Below are 23,542 nucleotides of genomic sequence, written 5' to 3' on the forward strand. Positions count from 1 at the left end.
TCTCCAACACACATTCACAGAGGTTTGCCAGAATTTTAGATGTCATGCTGAAAATCCGCAAACTCTCAAGGAAATACAGGTGCTGCCATACTTTCTTTGTAATTGCACTTGTATGCAGGGCCCAGGACAGGTCCTCTGAAATAATAACACCAAGGAATTTAAAGTTACTAACCCTCTGCACCCCTGATCCTTCAGTGCTGATTCCTCAATACCACTGATTCAGCCCATAACAATGCTGTCGTCAGCAAACTGGAATATGGCATTGTAGCCGTGCTTAGCCACACAGTTATCAGTGTAAAGCACAGGGCTAAGCACATAGCCTTTTGGTGCACCCGTACTGATGGAGATTACAGAGGAGATGCTGCCAATTCGAATTGACTGGTTTCCGTAAGTGATCCAATTGCACAAGGAGGTATTAAGGCCAAGATCTAGGAACTTATTGATTAGTTTTGAGGGAATTATAGCATTGAATGCTGAGCAGCAGTTGATAAAGTGCATCCTGATGTGTGCATCTTTGCTGTCTAGATGTTCCAGGTTGAGCGAAGAGCCAATGAGATGGCATCTGCTATGGCCCTGGTGCTCCTGTAGGCAAATTGGAGAGGATCCAAGTCATTTCTCAGGCAGGAGTTGATATGTTTCATCATCAGCCTCTCAAAGCATTTCATCACTGTGGATGCAAGTGCAGCTTGGTGATAGTCAATGAGGCAGGTCACCACACTCTTCTTAGGCACTGGTATAACTGAAACCTGCTTGAAGCAGGGCGAGTACCTCACACTGCCCTTAACCACTCCAACTCTCTCGCTGGACTCCATCTGCTTCAGCTCATTTATAAAACCATCCACAGCCCTGCCCCTCCTGACCTCCACAAGCTCCTCAATAGATCTCCGTGCCCTGAAATTGGCTGCCCGCCCATCTCTTCTTTACAATGCAGAGCCTTGCCCTCAGCTGCTGAGTCCCTGGAATTGCCTGTCTGAACCTTTCTACCTCTGCATCCTTCTCTCTCCACTTTAAAACACTTCTTAAACCAAGCACTGGTCATTTATCTTACTATCACCTCCTGAGGCTCAGAGTCAAATTAGAAAATAGAGTAAGAGAATATCTTGATGGCATTTGGGATATTGGCACTGTTGATACACGACATGCTGCAAGGGAACAAGTGCTCCTGTCCTATTAATCAAGTCAGACCTACTTTCTATAATTGAGTTAGCAGGAGTGGAGATGAAAATAAGAACAGATGGAGCTATATATGAAAATGTGACTGACCTGTTGACTCCAGAATGGGCAGCTTGTGGAGTTGCTATAGGGCACAAGTGATAAGTGAACACAGACATTGTTCCAAAGCAATTAACTTCCGCAAAAATGTGGGAAGAGGTGATAGGTTTGTGAACATAAATGGACAGGAGAGGAAATGTAGAGTACAAAGGACCTTGGTGGGGCGGGGATGCAGAGTGGAGGACGAGACACTGATTGAGTGGTTGGATGGAAGGGGAGTTTAGTAATAACTGGATATCGACCAAAGCCAGGCGTCTCATTCCAGCTTGGTCCAGAAGTAACAGTTAAATGCTTGTAAACCAGTCAAAAGGTGCTGATGAAATATAAGAAGCTTTAGAATATATATCTGGTGAATTCTCTGGACATGCTTGAAGAAACACAGACACACACACACACAAAGGGACCTCAGATCAAACTGATTATTGCTGAGTGAGGAGAGTGCCTGAATACCCGAAACATTCAGTGTCAACTGCTGAAGCAAGCGAGTGAGAGAGCAACATCTTGCAGGGCGGTAGCCATTTGAAAACTGAAAGTCTCGTTGGGATTCAGTCACTGTTTGAGCCAATAAAAAGAAAGCAGGAGTATGAGGAAGAGCCATTGTTTGAGCGGTACAGGGTTAGAGTGATCCAGTTTTAGTTCAGCAGGCTTGGTCAGGCACAGATACAGGCTCTAAGTAACTTTCCAGTAAGTTATTTTCCTGTTAGTACATTGCTATTGCGCTGAGAATGGGTCCAAGTTAGTGGCATGTTCCTTGTGTGAGATGTGGGAACTTGGGTGACCTCCAGTCTCCCTGATAACTACATCTGCATGAAGTACACTGAGCTGCAGCTCCTTGGGGACTGTGTGAAGGAACTGGGAGATTGGGGTGATATATAGGAGCTACAAGGAGGGATGCACCCCAGGCAATTTGACTGTCGAAGGAAAGACCTTGGGGGGGGGGGGTTGGCAACGTACCAGGAGGAAGCCGCAGCGAGCAGGTCTCTGACACTGACTCTGGAAAGGCAAGCTGTGGTGATAGAGTCATTACTTAAGAGAATGGAGGTTCATTGGACAAGAACGCTATTCCCCACGTGGCTTGTCACCTCCTGGGTGCCATGGTCAGAGATATCTTGGATTGAGTCCACAGCATTCTTGAGCGGGAGGGCGTGGTCCACATTGTAAATAATAACATGGGTAGGATGGGTGAGGAGGTTCAGGGAGTTAGGTGCTCTAGTTAAAGGACAGGATCCCCACGGATGTGATCCCAGTTTCTATCTGTGCCACGTGCTAGTGAGGCCAGAAATAGGAAGATCATACAGCCATGTGTTCAACTAAGAAGTTTGTGCGGGGGGGGGGTCAGATTTTTGGATCATTGGGCTCTCTTCCAGCGAAGGTGAGACTGTAGAGAAGGGAGAGTTTGCACCTGAACTTGGGGGTGGGAGGGGACCAATATCATAGCAGGAAGATTTATTAGTGCTACACAGGGAAAGGTTCAAAGTTCAAATTAGTTTATTATCAAAGTCAATACATGTCACCATATGCAATTTGAGATTAATTTTCTTGTGGGCATACTCAATAAATCATAACAGAATAATAACCACCCACACCTACTTGGGTGCTTAACCAATGAGCAAAAGACAACAAACTGTACAAATATAAGTAACAATAAATAAATAAATAAATAAATAAGCAATAAGAATTGAGAACATGAGATGAAGAGTCCTTGAAAGTGGGTCCCTAGGTCGTAGGAACATTTCAGTAATGGGGCAAGTGAAGTTGAGGCTAGTTATTCCTAGTTCAAGAGCCTGATGGTTGAGGGATATTAACTGTTCCTGACCTGGTGGTGTGAGTACCTTCTTCCCGATGGCAGTAGCAAGAAGAAGGCACGGCCAGGGTGGTGGATGCTGCTTTCCTATGAAAATGCTTCATGTAAATGTGCTCATTGGAGGGGATGGGATTCACCCATAATGGACTGGGTCTTTTTGTAGGATTTTCTGTTCAATGGCACTGGAGTTTCCATACCAGGCTGTGATGTAACCACAATATATTCTCCACACATATCTACAGAAGTTTGTCACAGTTTTAGATGTCATGCCGAATCTTTGCAGACTCCTGAGGAAGTAGAGGTGCTGCCGTTCTTCGCAATTTCCCTTAAGCGCTGGGTGCAGAACAAGACCACTGTAATGATAACAGGAGGAATTTAATATTGCTGACCCTCTCCACCTCTGATTCTCCGATGAAGACTGGCTCATGGAACTTTGGCTTCCTCTTCCTTAAGTCAATATTCAGCTCCTTGTCCTGCTGACACTGAGTGAGAGGTTGTTGTTATCACACCACTCGGCCAGATTTTCAATCTCCCTCCTAAATACTGATTCGTCACCACCTTTGATTCAGCCAAAAGCCGTAGCATCATTACCAAATTTGAATATGGCACTGGAGCTGTACTTAGCCACACAGTCGTAAATGTAAAGCAAACCTTGTAGAGCACAATCTTGCAGTGCACCTGTGCTGATGGAGATTGTGGAGATGTTGCTGCCAATCTGAACTGACTGGGGTCTGTAAGTAAGGAAATCCAGGATCCAATTGCACAAGGAAGGATTGAGACCAAGGTCTTAAAGCATCTTGATTAGTTTTGAGGGGATGATGGTATTGAATGCCAAGCTGTAGTTGATAAGAGCACCCTGATACATGCATCTTTGCTGGTTTAACTCCAGGTATAAACTAGAGTTGCAGGGGAATGGGAACCACAGCACCAGAACAAACAGTGGAGTGGTGGTGGAGAAAGAAGTTGTTAAAGCTACAAGGTCAGCTATCAAAAGGTCAAGCATGATGGGACTAATGTTCAGTTCTGTGTATATTCCAATGCAAGGAGTACTGTAGGAAAGGCAGATGAGCTCAGGGATCACCACGTGGAGTTATCACACTGTAACCATTAGTGAGACTTGGCTGCATGCAGGGGGGTCAGGAATGGCAACTCAGTATCCTGAGGTTCCATTGTTTTAGACTCGACAGAGTGGGAGGTATTAGAGGAGGGGTAGCATTATTAGTCAGGGAAAATGTCATGGCAATGCTCAGTCAGGGCAGACAGGAGAACTCATCTACTGAGGTGGATGAGTAGAAGTAAGGAATAAGAAAGGCTAACCAACAGTCCACGGGATTTAGAGGAGCAAATTTTTAGAGATCGCAGACTGTTACAAGAAACCCAAGGTTGTGGCAGTAGTTGATTTTAACTTTCCACACACTGACCGGGACTCCCTTACTATAAAGGGATGAGATGGGATAGAGTTTGTCAAATGTGTTCAGGAAAGTTTCCTTCATCAGTACATAGAAGTCCCAACAAGAGAGTGTGCGATACTTTATCTGCAATTAGGGAATGAGACAGGGCAGGTGACAGAAGTTAGTCTAGTGATAATGATGATTTTAGCTTCAAGGTATTTATGGAAAAGGATAGGTCTGGTCCTCAGGTTGCGATTCTAAATTGGAGAAAGGCCAATTTTGATAGCATCAGAAAGGATCTTTCAAGGATGTGTAGGGATAGATTGTTCTTTGGCAAAGGCCTTTAAAAGTGAAGTTTTTGAGAGTACAGAGCTTATGTATTCCTGTCAGAAGAAAAGACAAGGAAAACAGATTTATGCAACCTTGGTTTTCAAGAGATATTGAGGTTCTGGTTAAAAAAAAAAGGAGCTGCATACAGGTGTTATCAGGCAGGGACAAAGGAGGTACTTGAGTATAAGAAATGCTAGAGAACATTTGGGGAAATCAGAAGATTGTTCTGGCAGACAAGATGAAGAATAATCCTAAGGGCTTTAACAGATATATTAAGAGCAAAAGGATAGCAAGGGACAAAATTCCCTCTGAAAGATCAGAGTGATAATCTGTGCGTGGAGCCAAAAGAGGTGGTGGAGATCTCAGATGGGTATTTTGCATCTTTATTTACTCAGGAGACAGACACAGATTCTAGAGGTGAGGAAATGCAGCAGTGAGATCATAGATTGTATATAGATTTCAGAGGATGAGGTATTTGCTGTCTTCAGTCAAAATAGGGTGGATAAGTCCCCAGGGCCTGACAAGATGTTGCCTTGGACCCTGTGGAAGGTTAGTGTAGAAATTGTAGGGGGCCATGCAGAGATATTTAAAATGTCCTTAGCCATAGATGAGATGCTGGAGGATTGGAGGATAGCTAATGCTGTTTAAGAAAGGCTCTAAGCCAGGAAATTATAGGTCAGTGGAAACATTATTGGGAGGTCTTCTAAGGGAGCAGATATACAAGTGTTTGGATAGACAGGGATTGATTGATTGGGGATAGTCAATATGGCTTATGGATGGCAAGTCGTGTTTAACCAAAGTTAAGAGTTTTTTTGAAGAAGTTGATGAAGGCAAAGCACTAGACGCTGTCTACATGGACTTTAGCAAGACCTTTGACAAGGTCCCGCATGGGAGGTTGGTCAAGAAGGTGCAATCACTTGGCATTAAACTGGATTAGATATTGGCTTTGTGGGAAAAGCCAGAGAGTGGTGGTAGGTGCTTGACTCTCTGACTGGAAGCCTGGGACTAGTGGCGTGCCGCAGGGATCAATGCTGGGTCTGTTGTTGTTTGTCATCTGTCAACAATCTGCATGATAATGTGGTTAACTGGATCAACAAATTTGCAGATGACACCAAGATTGCAGATGTTCTGGATAGCAAGGAAGACTATCAGAGCTTGCAGCAGGATTTGGACCAGCCGGAAAAATGAGCTAAAAAGCAGCAGATGGAATTTAATACAGGCAAGTGTGAGTGTTGCAGTTTGGGAGGGCCAACCAAGGTAGGTCTTGCACGGTAAGTGGTAGGGCACCAAGGAGTGCAGTAGAACAGAGGGATCTGGGACTACAGATCCATAATTCCTTAGAAGTGGTATTGTAGATAGATAGGATTGTAAAGAAAACTTTTGGCACACTGGCCTTCATAAATCAATGTATTGAGTAGTAGAGTTGGGATGTTACGTTGAAATTGTATATCAGTGAGGCCTAATTTGGAGTACTGTGTCCAGCTTTTGTCACCTACCTACAGGAAATACGTAAACAAGACTGAAAGAGTACAGAGAAAACTTACAAGGAAATTGCAGGGACTTGAGGACCTGAGTTATAGGGGAAGGTTGAATAGGCTAAGATTTCATTCCTTAGAAAGTTGAAGACTGAGGTATGCAAAATTGTGAGGCATATAGATGGGGTAAATACAAACAAGCTTGTTCTACTTTGGTTGGGTGGGACTACAACTACAATTCATCAGTTAAGGATGAAAGGTGAAATATTTAAGGGGAACGTATGGAAAACTTCTTCACTCAGTGGGTGGTGAGAGCGTGGAATGAGCTGCTGGTGCAAGTGGTGGATGTGGATTGATTTCAACAGTCAAGAGAAATTTCGATAGGTACATGGATGAGAGGGCTATGGTTTTGATGCTGGTTGATGAGACTAGACAGATGGGCTGAAGGGCCTGTTTTTCTGCTGGGAGTGTTTTACGAGTAACTTATTTTGACAGGTAATGCTTCTTGTGAAGCACCTCATGGTTTTCCTACTCTGATGCACAGCAAGTCATGCCCACCATAACCCCATAACTATCACAATCTATTCTTGTTGTTCAACTCTATGGCTTCCAACATCTCAGTCCTGGTGTTTAATCTACTGACGGCATTGGCTTTTACTAGTGGTACAAACCCTTTCAGCCATGCAGTGACCCTCTACCCACTGAGGAGCTCCCAGTAATGACCATTGCTTCTTGGTGAATGGCAGGTAGCTGATATCATTAACCACTTCGGCATTATCGCTCCCTGACCCCAATCACAAAACTGCATTCAGGAAACCCTCTCCAAACTCTCCTCCTTCCATGCTCCTCCTCAAAACTCATCTTCTTTTAACTCATGCTTTCAGAACAACAGGAGGCCAGTCAGTCTAGAGATTGTCCAACCATCAACAAGATTCTAGAGAGAGCAGAGGGGAACACGTGGACAATAAATGATCTTCAATTAATTTAAGTGGGTGTTGGATGGTCTCCATTGAACTAACAGGCCAAAAAACCCATTTCTGTACTGAATGATGATATTTCTATGATCAAGACCCATTTTGGTTCCATTTTCCTTCTTGATTCCAATAACACTTCCCTAAAGATGAGACTTCTATCCATCTCAGCCTCCAGAGGTAGAATTCCAAACTTTATTCTCCAAACCCTGTTCTCCTTTTCTTCATCTTCAACATAGCGGAGCTAGAGGCTGAGAGTGAAGGGGTAAGAAATCTCGGAGAGAAACCATTCTTTTTTCACTGCTCGGGGAAAAGAGGCTGGACTGCGCAGGTGCGTGACGTCAGCTAGTAGAGCATCAAAGGTTCAAAAAGGCGACCACAATATTCAGCGGGCAGCGGAGTGAGAGGGAGCAGAGTGAGACAGCTTTGGTTCAACAGGCTTCAGCGTGAACAGGCAGAGGCGAGGGTAGGTTCCGGTAACCAAATAACAATATAGCAATTACAGCACGGGAACAGGCCACCTCAGACCTTCTAGTCCGTGCCGAACGCCTACTCTCACCTAGTCCCACCTACCTGCACTCAGCCCATAACCCTCCATTCCTTTCCTGTCCATATACCTATCCAATTTTTTAAATAACAAAATCGAACCTGCCTCTACCACTTCTACTGAAAGCTCGTTCCACACAGCTACTACTCTCTAAGTTCCCCCTCATGTTACCCCTAAACTTTTGTCCCTTAACTCTCAACTCATGTCCTCTTGTTTGAATCTCCCCTACTCTCAACGGAAAAAGCCTATCCACGTCAACTCTATCTATCCCCCTCATTATTTTAATTACCTCTATCAAGTCCCCCCTCAACCTTCTACGCTCCAAAGAATAAAAACCTAACTTGTTCAATTTTTCCCTGTAACTTAGGTGCTGAAATCCAGGTAACTTTCTAGTAATTCTCCTCTGTACTCTCTCTATTTTGTTGACATCTTCCCTATAATTCGGTGACTAGAACTGTACACAATACTCCAAATTTGGCCTCACTAATGCCTTTACAGTTTTAACATTACATCCCAACTCCTATACTCAATGCCCTGATTTATAAAGGCCAGCATACCAAAAGCTTTCTTCACCACCCTATCCACATGAAATTCCACCTTCAAGAAACTATGCACCATTATTCCTAGATCACTCTGTTCTACTGCATTCCTTAATGCCCTACCATTTACCATGTATGTCCTATTTTGATTATTCCTACCAAAATGTAGCACCTCACACTTATCAGCATTAAACTCTATCTGCCATCTTTCAGTCCACTCTTCTAACTGGCCTAAATCTCTCTGCAAGCTTTGAAAACCTACTTCATTACCCACAACGCCACCTATCTTAGTAACATCTGCATACTTACTAATCCAATTTACCATCCCATCATCCAGATCATTAATGTATATGACAAACAACACTGGACCCAGTACAGATCCCCGAGGCACACCACTAGTCACCAGCCTCCAACCTGACAAACAGTTATCCACCACTACTCTCTGGCATCTCCCATCCAGCCACTGTTGAATCCATTTTACTACTTCAATATTAATACCTAACGATTGAACGTTCCTAACTAACCTCCCGTGTGGTAAGTTTTGTTTGTTTAGAGTAGAGAGAATGCCAGGCAGGATGTTGGAATGCTCCTCTTGAAGGATGTGGGAAGTCAGGGAGACTCCCAGTGTCCCTGACAACAACACCTGCAAGAAGTGCATCCAGCTGCAGCTCCTAACAAACCGCGTTAGGGAACTGGAGCAGGAGCTAGATGACCTCTGGATCATTTGGGAGAATGAGTAATTTATAGATAGTAGCTTCAGGGAGGTAGTTACGCCAAAGGAGCAGCGCACAGGTAACTGGGTTACCGTCAGGTGAGGGAAGGGGAAAGGGCAGGCAGAGCAGGGTTCCCCTGTGGCCATTCCTCTCAACCACAAGTATACTGATATGGATACTGTTGGGGAGGGGGGGAATGACTTACTTGGGACAAGCTGTGACAGCCGGATCTCTGGCACCGAGTCTGGTTCTGCAGTGCAGAAGGGAGGGTGGAAGAAGAGGAGAGCGGTAGTGATAGGTGATTCAATAGTTACACACACACAGGAGGTTCTGTGGTCATGACAGAGACACGCAGATGGTTTGTTGCCTCCCGAGTGCCAGGGTCAGGGATGTCTCTGATCACGTGCACAGCATTCTGAAGTGGGAGGGTGATCAGCTAGATGTCATGGTACACATCTGTACCAATGACGTAGGAAGAAAGAGTGAGGAGGTCCTGAAGAGTGAGTGTAGAGAGCTTGGTAGGAAGTTAAAAAGCAGGACCTCGAGGGTGGTAATCTCAGGATTGCTACCTGCGCCACGTGCCAGTGAGGGTAAGAGTAGGATGCTCCGGAGGATGAACATGTGGCTGAGGAACTGGTGTAGGGGGCAGGGTTTCAGATTTCAGGATCATTGGGACCTCTTCTGGGGCAGGTGGGGCCTGTACAAGAGAGACGGGTTACACCTGAACTACAGGGGGACCAATAGCCTTGCAGGGAGGTTTGTTAGTGCTGTTGGGGAGGGTTTAAACTAGATTTGCAGAGGGATGGGAACCAGAGTGACAGAGCAGATAGTGGAGTGGGGGTGAAAATAAATGATGTTAAAAGTTCATACAAAGTCATAAATAGAAGGTTTGTGTGTGGTGGTAATAATCTTCTGAGGTGTGTCTACTTCAATGTGAGGAGTATTGTGGGGAAGGCAGATGAACCGAGGGCGTGGATTGACGCATGGAATTATGACATTATAGACATTAGTGAAACTTGGCTACAGGAGGGGCAGGACTGGCAGCTTAATGTTCCAGGGTTCCAATGTTTCAGACGTGATAGAGGCAGAGGGATGAAAGGTGGAGGGATGGCATTGCTAGTCAGGGAAAATGTTACAGCAGTGCTCAGGCAGGACAGATTAGAGGGCTTGTCTACCGAGACCATATGGGTGGAGCTGAGAAACAGGAAAGGTATGACTACATTAATGGGGTTTTATTATAGACCACCCAACAGTCAGTGAGAATTGGAGGAGCAAATCTGCAGAGAGATAGCACACAACTGCAGGAAACATAATGTTGTGATAGTAGGGGATTTTAATTTTCCACATATTGATTGGGACTCCCATACTGTTAAAGGTCTAGATGGGTTAGAGCTTGTAAAATGTGTCCAGGAAAGTTTTCTAAATTAATATATAGAGGTACCGACAAGAGAGGATGCAATATTAGATCTCCTATTAGGAAACGAGTTAGAAGTGGAGTTGGAAGTGTGTGTAGGAGAACACTTTGGTTCCAGTGATCATAACGTCATTAGTTTCAACTTGATCATGGATAAAGGTAGATCTGGCCCTCGGGTTGAGGTTCTAAACTGGGAAAAGGCCAAATTTGAAGAAATGAGAAAGGATCTAAAAAGCATAGATTGGGACAGGTTGTTCTTTGGCAAGGATGTGATTGGTAAGTGGGAGGCCTTCAAAGGAGAAATTTTGGGAGTGCAGAATTTGTATGTTCCTGTCAGGATTAAAGGCAAAGTGAATAAGAATAAGGAACCTTGGTTCTTGAGGGATATTGGAACTCTAATAAAGAAAAAGAGAGATGTATGACATGTGTAGGAAACAGGGAGCAAATAAGGTGCTTGAGGAGTATAAAAAGTACAAAAAATACTTAAAGAAATCAGGAGGGCTAAAAGGAGACATGAGGTAGCTTTGGCAGTCAAGGTGAAGGAAAATCCTATGAGCTTCTACAGGTATATTAAGAAAAAAAAAGGATAGTAAGGGATAAAATTAGTCCTCTTGAAGATCAGAGTGGTCAGCTATGTATGGAACCAAAAGAAATGGGGGAGATCTTAAATGGGTTTTTTGCATCTGTATTTACTAAGGAAACTGGCATGGAGTCTATGGAAATAAGGCAAACAAGTAGTGAGGTCATGGAACCTATACAGATTGAAGAGGAGGAGGTGCTTGCTGTCTTGAGGCTTTGGAAGGACAAACTCCAAGGCAGAGTACAAAGTAAATGGCAGGATACTTGGTAGTGTGAAGGAGCAGAGGAATCTGGGGGTACATGTCCACAGATCCCTAAAAGTTGCCTCACAGGTAGATAGGGTAGTTAAGAAAGCTTATGGGGTGTTAGCTTTCATAAGTCGAGGGATAGAGTTTAAGAGTCGCGGGGTAATGATGCAGCTCTATAAAACTCTAGTTAGGCCACACTCAGAGTACTGTGTCCAGTTCTGGTCGCCTCACTATAGGAAGGATGTGGAAGCAAAGGGTACAGAGGAGATTTACCAGGATGCTGTCTGGTTTAGAGAGTATGGATTATGATCAGAGATTAAGGGAGCTAGGGCTTTACTCTTTGGAGAGAAGGAAGATGAGAGGAGACATGATAGAGGTGTACAAGATATTAAGAGGAATAGACAGAGTAGACAGCCAGCGCCTCTTCCCCAGGGCACCACTGCTCAGTACAAGAGGACATGGCTTTAAGGTAAGGGGAGGGAAGTTCAAGGGGGATATTAGAAGAAGGTTTTTCACTCAGAGTGGTTGGTGCGTGGAATGCACTGCCTGAGCCAGTGGTGGAGGCAGATACACTAGTGAAGTTTAAGAGACTACTAGAGAGGTATATGGAGGAATTTAAGGTGGGGGGTTATATGGGAGGCAGGGTTTGAGGGTTGGCACAACAATGTGGGCTGAACGGCCTGTAATGTGCTGTAGTATTCTATTAAATCAGAGTAGATAAATCCCCAGGACCTGACAAGGTATTCCCACGGACCTTGAAGGAGACTAGTGTTGAAATTGCAGGGGCCTTTACAGATATATTTAAAATGTCAGTATCTATGGGTGAGGGGCTGGAGGATTGGAGGATAGCTCATGTAGTTCCGTTGTTTAAAAAAGGCTCTAAAAGTAATCCGGGAAATTATAGGCCGGTAAGTTTGATGTCGGTAGTAGGTACATTATTGGAAGGAGTACTAAGAGATAGGATCTACAAGTATTTAGATAGACAGGGACTTATTAGGGAGAGTCAACACGGCTTTGTGCATGGTAGGTCATGTTTAACAAATCTATTAGAGTTTTTTGAGGAGGTTACAAGGAAAGTGGATGAAGGGAAGGCAGTGGATGTTGTCTACATGGACTTCAGTAAGGCCTTTGACAAAGTCCCACATGGGAGGTTAGTTAGGAAGATTCAGTCGCTAGGTAACATGGAGAGGTAGTAAATTGGATTAGACATTGGCTCAATGGGAGAAGCCAGAAAGTGTTAGTGGAGGATTGCTTCTCTGAGTGGAGGCCTGTGACTAGTGGTGTGTCATAGGGATCAGTGCTGGGTACATTGTTATTTGTCATCTATATCAATGATCTGGATGATGTGGTAAATTGGATCAGCAAATTTGCTGATGATACAAAGACTGGAGGTGTAGCGGACAGTGAGGAAGATTTTTAAAGCTCGCAGAGGGATTTGGACCACCTGGAAAAATGGGATGACAAATGTCAGATGGAGTTTAATGCAGACAAGTGTGAGGTATTGCACTTTGGAAGGACAAACCAAGGTAGAACATACAAGGTAAATGGTAGGACACTGAGGAGTGCAGTAGAACAGAGAAATCTGGGAATACAGATACATAATTCCCTAAAAGTGGTGTCACAGGTAGATAGGGTCATAAAGAGAGCTTTTGGTACACTGGCCTTTATAAATCAAAGTATTGAGTATAAGAGTTGGAATGTTATGGTGAGGTTGTATAAGACATTGGTGAGGCCAAATTTGGAGTACTGTGAGCAGTTTTGGTCACCTAATTACAGGAAGGATATTAATAAGGTAGAAAGAATGCAGAGAAGGTTTACAAGGATTTTGCCAGGACTTGAGAAACTGAGTTACAGAGAAAGGTTGAATAGGTTAGGACTTTATTCCCTGGAGCGTAGAAGAATGAGGGGAGATTTTATACAGGTATATGATGGGATAAAGTGAATGCAAGCAGGCTTTTTCCACTGAGGCCTGGGGAGAAAAATACCAGAGGTCATGGGTTAAGGGTGAAGGGGGAAAAGTTTAAAGGGAAAATTGGGGTGGGGGGGGGGCTTCTTCACACAGCGAGTGGTGGGAGTGTGGAATGAGCTGCCAGATGAAGTGGTAAATGCGGGCTCACTTTTAACATTTAAGAAAAACTTGGACAGGTACATGGATGAGAGGTGTATGGAGGGATATTTTCCAGGTGCAGGTCAGTAGGACTAGGCAGAAAAATGGTTCGGCACAGACAAGAAGGGCTGAAGGGCCTGTTTCTGTGCTGTAATGTTCTATGGCATCTATTTCTCTGAGACTTCAAGGAAGTAAATTAAAGACAATGTCTTTAATGTTGGAAAGGCTTCACCACAGAAAATTTGACTGATAGAAAATTTGTTTACTTGAATAGTTGACCAGAGGAAGAGATGGTGTTGGAGCTTCATTGAGGAGGACACAATGGTAGAGATTTAGAGAGGGAATTCCCACTATTAACCCAGACACCCCTGTCAAATACAAGATGGTTCAATTGAGAAATATTCAAAAGATCAGAATTGGAGTGTTTGAAAAACAAGGAGGTAATATTACAATATCTGGAGAAACCCAAAACCATGGAGGAGAATTATAAAATTAATGCCAAATAAAATGTGTCGTTGTTGAACAGTAACTGGGGACAAAAACAATGTCAAACAAGAGAAAATCTGCAGATGCTGGAAATCCAAAGCAACACACACAAAATGGAGGAGGAACTCAGCAGACCAGGCAACATTTATAGAAAATAGTCGACATTCCAGGCCGAGACCCTTCATTAGGACTGAAAAAAAACATGAGGAGCCAGAGTTAGAAGGTGGGGAGAGGGAAGGGGAGAAAGAAACACAAGGTGATAGGTGAAACAGATAAGCGATAAGGGGAAGGGTTGAAGTAAAGTGCTGGGAAGTGAATTGGTGAAAGAGATACAGGGCTGGAGAAGGGGAGAATCTGATCTCTAATAGGAGAAGACAGAAAGCCATGGAAAAGGAGGAGCACCAGAGGGAAGTGAAAAGGAGATAAGGAATGATGAATGGTGAAGAGGGGGGCATTACCAGAAGTTAGAGAAAGCATTGTTCATGCCATCAGGTTGGAGGCTACCCAGACGGAATACAAGGTGTTGCTCCTCCAACCTGAGTGTGGCCCCATCGTGAAAGTAGAGGTGGCCATGGAATGACATGTCGGAATTGGGAATGGGAAGTGAAATTAAAATGGGTGGCCACTGGGAGATCCGGCTTTTTCTGGTGGACGAAGCATGCTTGGCAAAGCGATCTCCCAATCTCCATTGTGTCTCACCAATATAAAGGAAGCTACACTAGCAGCACCAGATACAGCAGATGACCCCAACAGACTCACACGTGAAGTGTCACCTCCCCTGGTAGGACTGTTTGGGGCCCTGAATGTAGTGAGGGAGGTGGTGTAGGGACACGTGTGCCACTTGTACTGCTTGCAAGGATAAGTGTCAGGAGAGAGACCAGTGGGGAAGTGGGGAGGGACAAATGGACGAGGGAGTCACATAGGGAGCGATCCCTGCTGAAAGCAGAAAGTGGGGTGGGGGAAGATGTGCTTGGTACTGGGATCCCATTGGAGAAGGAGAAGTTACAGAGAATTATGTGCTAGATGTGGAGGTTGGAGGGGTGGTAGGTGATGACAAGAGGAACCCTATCCTTGGTGGGGTGGTGGGAGGATGAGGTGAGGGAAGACGTGCACAAAACAGAAGAGATGCAGGTGAGGGCAGCGTTAATGGCGAAGGAAGGAAAGCCCCTTTCTTTGAAGGAGGAGGACATCTCCTTTGTTCTGGAATGAAAAGCCTCATCCTGAGGGCAGCTGTGACGGAGAGAAGGAGGGGGGGGAAGGCATTCTAACAAGTAAAAGGGTGGGAAGAAGCATAGTCTCACCCATCAATGTCTTTTCTCCCATTATGGGGGCATCTGTAGAAAACAAACGAAACATTTCTTCAGCATATAACATAAATTTCTGTAGTGCCTTCAGCCAGTCTAAAATGTCAGAACCCATTAGAGACAGACAGCCATAGCTGGAGGAACTCAGCAAGTAAGGCAACATCTCTGGAAATGAATAAACAGTTGGCATTTTGAGCCAAGACCCACCTACCCACCTTCAAGACTGGAAAGGAAGATGGAAGAAGCCAGAGTAAGGTGGTGGGAGTGGGGAGAAGTACCACCAACAAGATGATAGGTGAAGCCAGGTGGTGGGGGGGGGGGGGGGGAGATAAAGTATGAAGTTGGGAGATGATAGGTGGAAAAGGTAAAGGGCTGGACAACTCTTTACTTCCCCACACACACACCCCCATCTTCACTTTCTGCAGGGATTGCTCCCTCAGTGATTCCCTTGTCCATTCGTCCCTCCCCACTAATCTCCTCCCACTATTTATCCCTGTAAGTGGAAAAAGTGCTACACGTACCCATTCACCTCTCCCCCCTCAACTCCATTCAGGGCCCCAAACAGTTCTTCTAGGTGAGGCAACACTTCACCTGCTAATCTGTTGGGATCGTCCACTGTATCTGGTACTCTCTACATTGATGAGACCAATTGTAGATTGAGAGACCACCTTGTCGAGCATCTTCGCTCCAACTGCAAAATGCAGGATTTCATTGCAGCCAACCATTTTTAATTCCAAACCCTATTCCCATTCCGCTAAGTCAGTCCATGGCCTCCACTGTTCCCTGTTGCCACGACGAGGCCCCTCTCATATTTCATCTGGCTGGCCTCCTATCTGATGGCATGAACATGGATTTCTCTAACTTAGTTATTTTCTCCCCTTCCCCTCTCCCTCTTCAAATCCCCACTCTGGCTCCCTCGTTTCTTCTCCTCACCTGTTTATCACCTCCCGCTGGTGGATCTCCTTCTCTTTCTCCCATGGTCCATAGTCCTATCAGATTCCTTCTCAGCCAGCCGTTAACCTTTTCCACCTATTACCACGCAACTTATTTCATCCCCCCTCCCCCACTCACCTGTGATCACCCATCACTTTCTAGCTTGTACTCCTTCACTTCCCCTACCTTTACATTCTGGCATCTTCCCCCTTCCTTTCCAGTCCTGAAGAAGGGCCTCAGTTCAAAACGTCAACTGTTTATTCATTTACACAGATCTGCCTGACCTGCTGAGCTCCTCCAGCATTTTGTGTGTTGCTCTGGATTCCCAGCATTGGCAGAATCACATGTTTATGAAATACATACAGTCCTCGGGTTACAGAAGGGTCTGTTCCTGGGAACTGTCCATGTGCCAATATCTCCGTCAGAAACAGTTTTTTTTATAGCTACCTACATTATATTCTGTATACAGTTGCTATAATTCTTTCATTTCTTGAATAATAAGACCATAAGACATAGGAGCAGAATTAGGCCATCTGGCCCATTGAGTCTGCTCCACCATTCAGTCATGGCTGATCCTTTTTTGTTCCTTTCTCCTCTCAACCCCAGTTCCCAGACTTCTCGCCATAACCTTTGGTGCCAAGTCTTATCAAGAACCTAACAATCTCTGCCTTAAATACACCCAACGACCTGGCCTCCACAGCTGCATGTGACAACAAATTCCACAAATTCACTACCCTCTGGCTAAAGAAATTTCTCTGCATCTGTTTTGAAAGGGCGCCCCTCTAGTCTGAGGCTGTGCCCACTTGTCCTAGGCTCCCCCACCATGGGAAACATCCTTTCCACATCCACTCTGTCTAGTGAAAAGTTTCAATGAGATTCCCCTCCCCCCCCCATCTTTCTGAACTCCAGTGAGTACAGACCCATAGCCATCAAATGTTCCTCATATGATAACCCGTTCATTCCCAGAATCATCCCTGTGAACCTCCTCTGGACTGTCTCCAATGCCAGCACAACTTTTCTAAGATGAGGGGCCAAAAACTGTTCACAATACTCAAGGTGAGGCATCACCAGTGCCTTATAAAGCCTCAGCATCACATCCTTGCTCTTGTATTCTGGACCTCTTGAGATGAATGCTAACATGGCATTCATTTCCATAATCACCATAACAATACCCATAATTAAATTAATGGAATATACACTACAGCCAATCCTTAATAAATACAACTTTGTTGAATTACTTGAAAAAAATGATTTAACAACATATAGATAATTTGAGTAAAGTCAGATTTCCATAAGTCAGGTGTACTGGGAAACCTCTATTTTTGAAGGGTAATCCTAAGCTGTTATACAAGTAAAGCATTTTGAGAACTACAAGCTTCAACAAATGAAATGATAACATGTTTACCATTATTTTGGGAGGGGGCACCTGACTTGGTGGTATGGGGTGAGTAGGGTGAGAGAGAAAGAAGATGAAGGATAGATGGGAGAACTCCCATTGTCTTCTACTGGGATTTCAGGTTTCTGTTTTGTATCCATCAGATACAGGGCAGACAGGGTCCAGATAATATCTCATAGAAAACAGTGCATTTTTCAACAAGGAGCAGAAGTATGACAGAAATCAACTCTGATGTTTGGGAAGCTGTTCAAAGAGATGGATGTCTCTGAGAGTTTTAGATGAGGAAATGGCTGGAGAGTAATTCAGAAGAGAATTCTAAAGAATTTATGTTAACCATAAAACTTCTTGATCTCAATTTCAAAGATAGTAGGCGATGCATTCAAGGGAAAGCTGAATTAACATATACAAGAAAAAAGGAATAAACTTTGATGAGGAACTGAAGAGGGATAGGAGGAGCCTTCTATGGATGTTAAACACGACTATCAAAGATGCAGACACGAGAGACTGCAGATACTGGAATCTGGGGCAAGAGACAAGAGCCAAGAGAAATGCAGTGGGTCAGATAGAAAAATGGACAGTTGATATTTCAGATCAAGACCTTTCATGTGGATGGACTTGAGTCTCTGTCAATGACTGAAGGTGAAGCCACAAGGAGAAGGGAGAAGCAGTGGGTAGAAGAGGGGCAGCATGGTAGTGTAGTGGTTAGTACAACACTTTGTAGTACAGGCGACCGACGTTCAGTTCCCGCCACTGTTTGGAAAGAGTTTGCATATTCTCCTCATGGGTTTCCTCCAACAGACCAAAGACACAACAGTTGTTAGGTTAATTGGATACTGTAAATTGTCTTGTGATTAGGCTAGGGTTAAATCAGGTGACTACTGGGTGGCACAGTTCAAAGGGCCAGAAGGACCTACTCTGCACTATATAAATAATTAATATTCAGGTCACCTAAGAGGCAAGAATCACGGGAACCTTGCTTTGGGGCTTGAAGCAAGAACACGACAGGGCTCTTCAACAGCACGTGGTCCCAACTACATAGCTCACTGGATGTGAGGATTTAATTTTTCAAAAGGTAGGCTCAGGAGATAAAATTTAAATAAAGGTTGTAAATTGATTTTAATTAATGTTATTTACAGGAAAATTTATTGATAATGTTGAATAATAAAGTTACTAAAAACCATAAGCCAAAGCAATATGAATAAAAATATAAGCTAAGCCACAATTTTATACTCAACTTTGAAAAAATATTTTCTTACTAAGTGATACAATCAGGCTCAATGCAGCCCTCGCACGTGAAACCTCAGCTTGCTTTCTGCTGCACAAGTACTCAAACTTGAGATAAGCACACATGGATTTCATCTTCAACTGAAATGAGATGACTTCTATCCTTGCTTTTGTTGCTTATTAAACAAGGAAAAGCTTGCTCACATACGTAAGAAGTTGAAAACTGCAGCAAAATGTTCATTGCTTTCCTATGAATGGCAGGATACTCTTCTTTCACAGAAATCCAGAACTTGTCCAGGGGCAGGTCAGTAAATCTCAAGTGCACAATCAGACTGCAGCACACAATGTTCTTCCTTTTCTCTCAAAGTCAAGTTCTCAGGCTGAGCAGAAGATTCAGAGAAAGGGTCCCTCACCCAGTCATACACTTGTGTTGAAAGAGAGGAAAAATACTGTTCAATTTCCCTCCAATTTTATACTATACCAGTAGAGTAAGGGAAAGTTGGGGGAGGTAATCTGGGAGGGAGAGGTTGATGTCATAGCCCCAAGTAGGGCGAGTCGATTTAATTCTCAGAAAACGCACTTCAGGCTCATCAGCCTATGTCCTCCCCTCCGTGCAATACAGTGCTCACCAATTATCAAAAGCCTCCCCTATCTCGTATCAAAAACTGAGAATGAACTCAACCAAAGAAACATGGTCCTACTGTGGACTGCCACACTGGGCTGAGAGACCGCTAACAAAATAACTAATGGGGCTGCTTGGTCACTGCCTACCACTGCGAGAGCAAGCATCGCAAGTTGCACTAAGTTCAAAATAAACAATCTCTTTTTTTATCATTATGATTTTTTGCTGAACAGCTAGCAATCTCTAAAAGAACCCTGGTTGAGAAACCCTGGGAGAGACAGTCAAAATCTACCCCCCGCCACCCCCAGGTAGAAATGTCCAGTAGTTGAGGATATGCATTTAAAGTGTGAGGGAGAAAGTTTATAAAGAAGTAGGGAAGTTTTTTTGTTAAGTGTAAGTGCCTGGAATGGATTGTTGGGATGGGGTGGTGTTGGGGGAGTGCTAGAACCAAGATAGCCACATTTGAGAAGAACATGCAGGGATACGGATAATGTACACGCAGAAAGGAATTAGACATTGTGGGATGAAGAGCCTGTTCTTGAACTATACTGTTCTCCATTCCATGCTGCTGCCCACTCTGTCATTGTCTCCTTGTCCTCCTGAGCCCACCTCCCGCTGGGGAAAGCTCCACTGAGGACAGGATACAATTATTTCTCTGCCCCAGTAAGAAGAGGGAGGTTTATAACCCGGCCTGGCATCAAATAAAACTAAAATGAACCTTATAATAATCAATGTTTTCAAGACACCTATGGTGTGAAGAGATGAAGTATATTCAGACAGTAATAGAAAACTATTTTTAAATTTTATTTTCTCAGTTCACTTAATTGCAAATTCACAAGATTCTTAATAGCAACTTCTATCAGAGTGGTGTCACATTGAAAGGGAAAAGCACATTGCTGCTCTTGAAGGTTATTTTTAGCTTCTTCGAGGTTGCTTAAAGCCTCTCATTTGCCCCGAACAGTTCACTTTATCCTCTGTCAAGATTTCTCTGCTTCTCAAATTCTTACCAAATTCCAGCTTCCACTGTGTTCCCCAATTCAACTAATCAATCACCGATGGAGATACCTTCAGCTGTCAGAGCCCTGAGCCCTGGAATTCCCTCCCCAAATCTCTCAAAACCCCTCCCTAAATCATGGCCTGACGTGGCAATTTGGATGCCCAGGAATTAAGAAGCTACAGAGGATAGTGCAATCAATTCAATACATTATGGGCACAACCCTCCCCACCATCAGTATGAGGTGCTGTCTCAAGAAAGCATTAGCTATCGTCAAAACCATGACATCTTCTCACAACTTCCATCAGGCCAGAGCTAGAAGTCTGAAGTCCCACATTACCAGGTTCAAGAACACTTACAATGTGCTGGAAGAGCTCAGGCAGCATCTATGGATGGGAATAAACAGTCAATGTTTCGGGCCAGGACCATTCTCAGCCTGAAACTTTGATGGCTTATTCCCATCCATAGATGCTGCCTGACTTGCTGAGCTTCTCCAGCACATTGTGTGTATTGTTCTAGATTTCCATCAGCTACAGAACCTCTTGTGTCAAAGAACACTTACTTCCCTTCAACCATTCGATTCTGCAAAACCCTAATCACTACTTCAGGACAGTAACACTATACCACTTTGTACTGAAATGGACTGTGTTCTTATGAAAAAGTGTTTAACTTGTGCTTTGTGCCTGCGATGGTGCTGCAAGCAAGTTTTCATTGCACCTCTGCAGACATGTACTTATCCATATGACAATAAACTTGACTTTGACTGTTCTGGATCTTCTTCAAGAGCTCCCTCTCCATCTGTACCTGGGCCATCCTGCAACAAGTTCTAGTGCACCCACAATCAGTGCAACACCCACGGGAATTATGCATGACCACCACTTGACTTATCATCTTAGCAACTAGTGAAATTCAAATTCCACAACTGGTAGAGAAAAAAAAGATCAGGAGCAAAAGCAACCTTCCATTCGAGCAGCACCCACATGGGACTTGTTCTCACTGACAGAACAACATGATGCTCAGAAACATGGTGGATTCCAGTTCATTGGAACCAGAACATTTTGGCCCAATTAAGCTGCTGCCCCAATTAGCTGAAGTTTCATGGAAATAGTTAAAAAGATTTAAAAAGACAAATTACCAATTAACTGAGTAAAAAAATACCTTTAAATGAAAAGACAGAACAAATTAGAACACTACCAATACTACTACAGTACTATAACCATGTGTATTAGTTCCTAATAGATAATGACAAAGGAATTCAATAACAGTAGCATAGCAGTTTGTGCAACACCATTAAAGCTCAGGGTGTTAACCAGTTCAGAGTTCAATTCCAGCATCAACTGTAGGGAGTCTGTACATCCTCCGCGTGGAATGCCTGGGTTTTCTCAGGATGCTCTGATTTTCTCCCACAGTTCAAAGACGTACCAGGTAGGTTAATGGGTCATTTTAAATTATCCTGTGATTAGGTTAGGGTTGTTGGGGGGTTGCTGGGATAGCGCAGCTCAAAGGACCAGAAAAAATAAATTCATCCGGTCTATGCTGCCACGTTCGTTTGGGTTTGGGTATTTGATCCTCCACAATATTCCACGTGGGAATTTAAACTGGAGGTGGCAGTGATTTTTTTTTTACGAGGTCGAGTTGCGAGCTCGACATCAACCCGGCACGGATGGACAGCGCGTTCAGGAGCGGTCTGTCACTGGATCGAACTCGGGAACCTCCGTTCTCGACCCCGGCGCTGATCTCACTACGCCACCAGCCGACCGTTTGATTAACTGTAAATGAACAAAATCTGTACAGACAGTGGACTGCCTTTATAAAATATTTCCAACAATTACATTCTCCAAATCTTCATTTTCATTGTAACATTCAATACGATTGTCCATACCTTCAAATTCCTGAAGTAGTGTAATAGTTTCATTTTCACTCCTGTCCATTTCTGGCATCTCCAAGCTTGAACGCTTGACACCACAGTGAGCAAAACAGTTCTGAATTGTCTTGCTGCTTATTTCTTGCCAACTATCAGTGACAAAAATCACTGCTTTTTGAACACAAACTCACGCAACCGATGCTATGTATTTAAAAGCTCTTCACTGCAAGCACGATGTAGTCACATGCGCACGTGACTAACAATAGTTCGAACTGTTCGGCAACAGTCTCCTGTGCCAATTAAGCTGCATAGTGTCCCAAATAAACAAAGGAATACCTGCTATTTTCTTGATTAGTTTTTGTCCTTTAAGAATCCCAAATGAACAGCTGCTCTGATTAACCGATGGCCCAATTAACCGGAATCCACTATCATATAAAATCGAAACTTTGTAGACTTCCATTTCGAAAGCACCTTTCAGTGTCACAGGAAATGAGGATAATTATGTTGGAAACTGGCAGCAACTAAACATCACACTGGGGAAAGAAAGAAGCATCTCTGACAATACAGTGTTCTATCTGAAGAGGAAGTTATTGATCTGAATATCTCGCCATTCAAATATAGCTGGCTGGATGAGAGAAAAAAAAAATGAGAAAACAGTAGTTCCTTTAACTCTCAATTACATCAGAAGCCTCAAACACCAGGTAACAAAACAATGCAATAACTTTTGGTGCAGCAGACTGCGTCAGAACATAGTTTAAAAATAAATTCTACTCTACAGAAATGCGCACACGTACACACACACACACAGACACACACACACACACACCACATGGTGCACGGCAGCATAACAAATGACCCCATCAATGTAAATCCTTGGGATCTAATACACAGGCATTCAGTTTATTATGCCTGTGCCAGCATTTTGATGGAACTCTCCCACTCCCCTTCTCTTTTCCCCCTTAGTTCTGCAATTTTTAAACACGTATTAGCAAATTCCCTTTTAAAGTATTTGCATTCATTATCCTGTACTGGCAAAGCATTACAGATCTGTTTGGGGGGGTGGGGGGGGGGGGGGGAGAAGAACCTCATCTAGCACATGGTTCTTCTGCCAGTTCACTTCAGATTACTCTCAAGGGGTCAGTAACAAAAATTATATTTATATAGCATTTTAAATGAAGGAAAGCATATCACATACCCCACAGGGACATTTGCAAAGAGAACTTCTTTCTAAGAGATACTTAGCCTGAAGACCAAACACTTCTACGGTCTTGGGGGAAGGAAACAAAATGAGGGATAGGGCCTTAGAAAGCAACTGATTAAATTTGGAGA

The 23,542-nt window shown here is 43.8% G+C and overlaps 1 protein-coding gene across 8 annotated transcripts in view; it reads right to left on the minus strand.

Annotated features, from left to right (window-relative positions):
* The window catches only part of LOC140729106 (amyloid-beta A4 precursor protein-binding family A member 1-like), a 174,307-nt gene that overhangs the window by 91,505 nt on the left and 59,260 nt on the right, over nt 1-23,542 (minus strand). For 2 of the 8 annotated variants that reach the window (XM_073048509.1, XM_073048508.1), the window contains one exon: nt 15,178-15,210. The exons of the other annotated variants lie outside the window; for them this stretch is intronic. The gene's annotated coding sequence lies outside the window, so the exon portion shown is untranslated. The remainder of the gene's footprint in view (nt 1-15,177; nt 15,211-23,542) is intronic. 8 annotated transcript variants of the gene reach the window in all.

This window comes from Hemitrygon akajei, chromosome 6, assembly GCF_048418815.1.
Source record: "Hemitrygon akajei chromosome 6, sHemAka1.3, whole genome shotgun sequence".
Lineage (NCBI taxonomy): Eukaryota > Metazoa > Chordata > Chondrichthyes > Myliobatiformes > Dasyatidae > Hemitrygon > Hemitrygon akajei.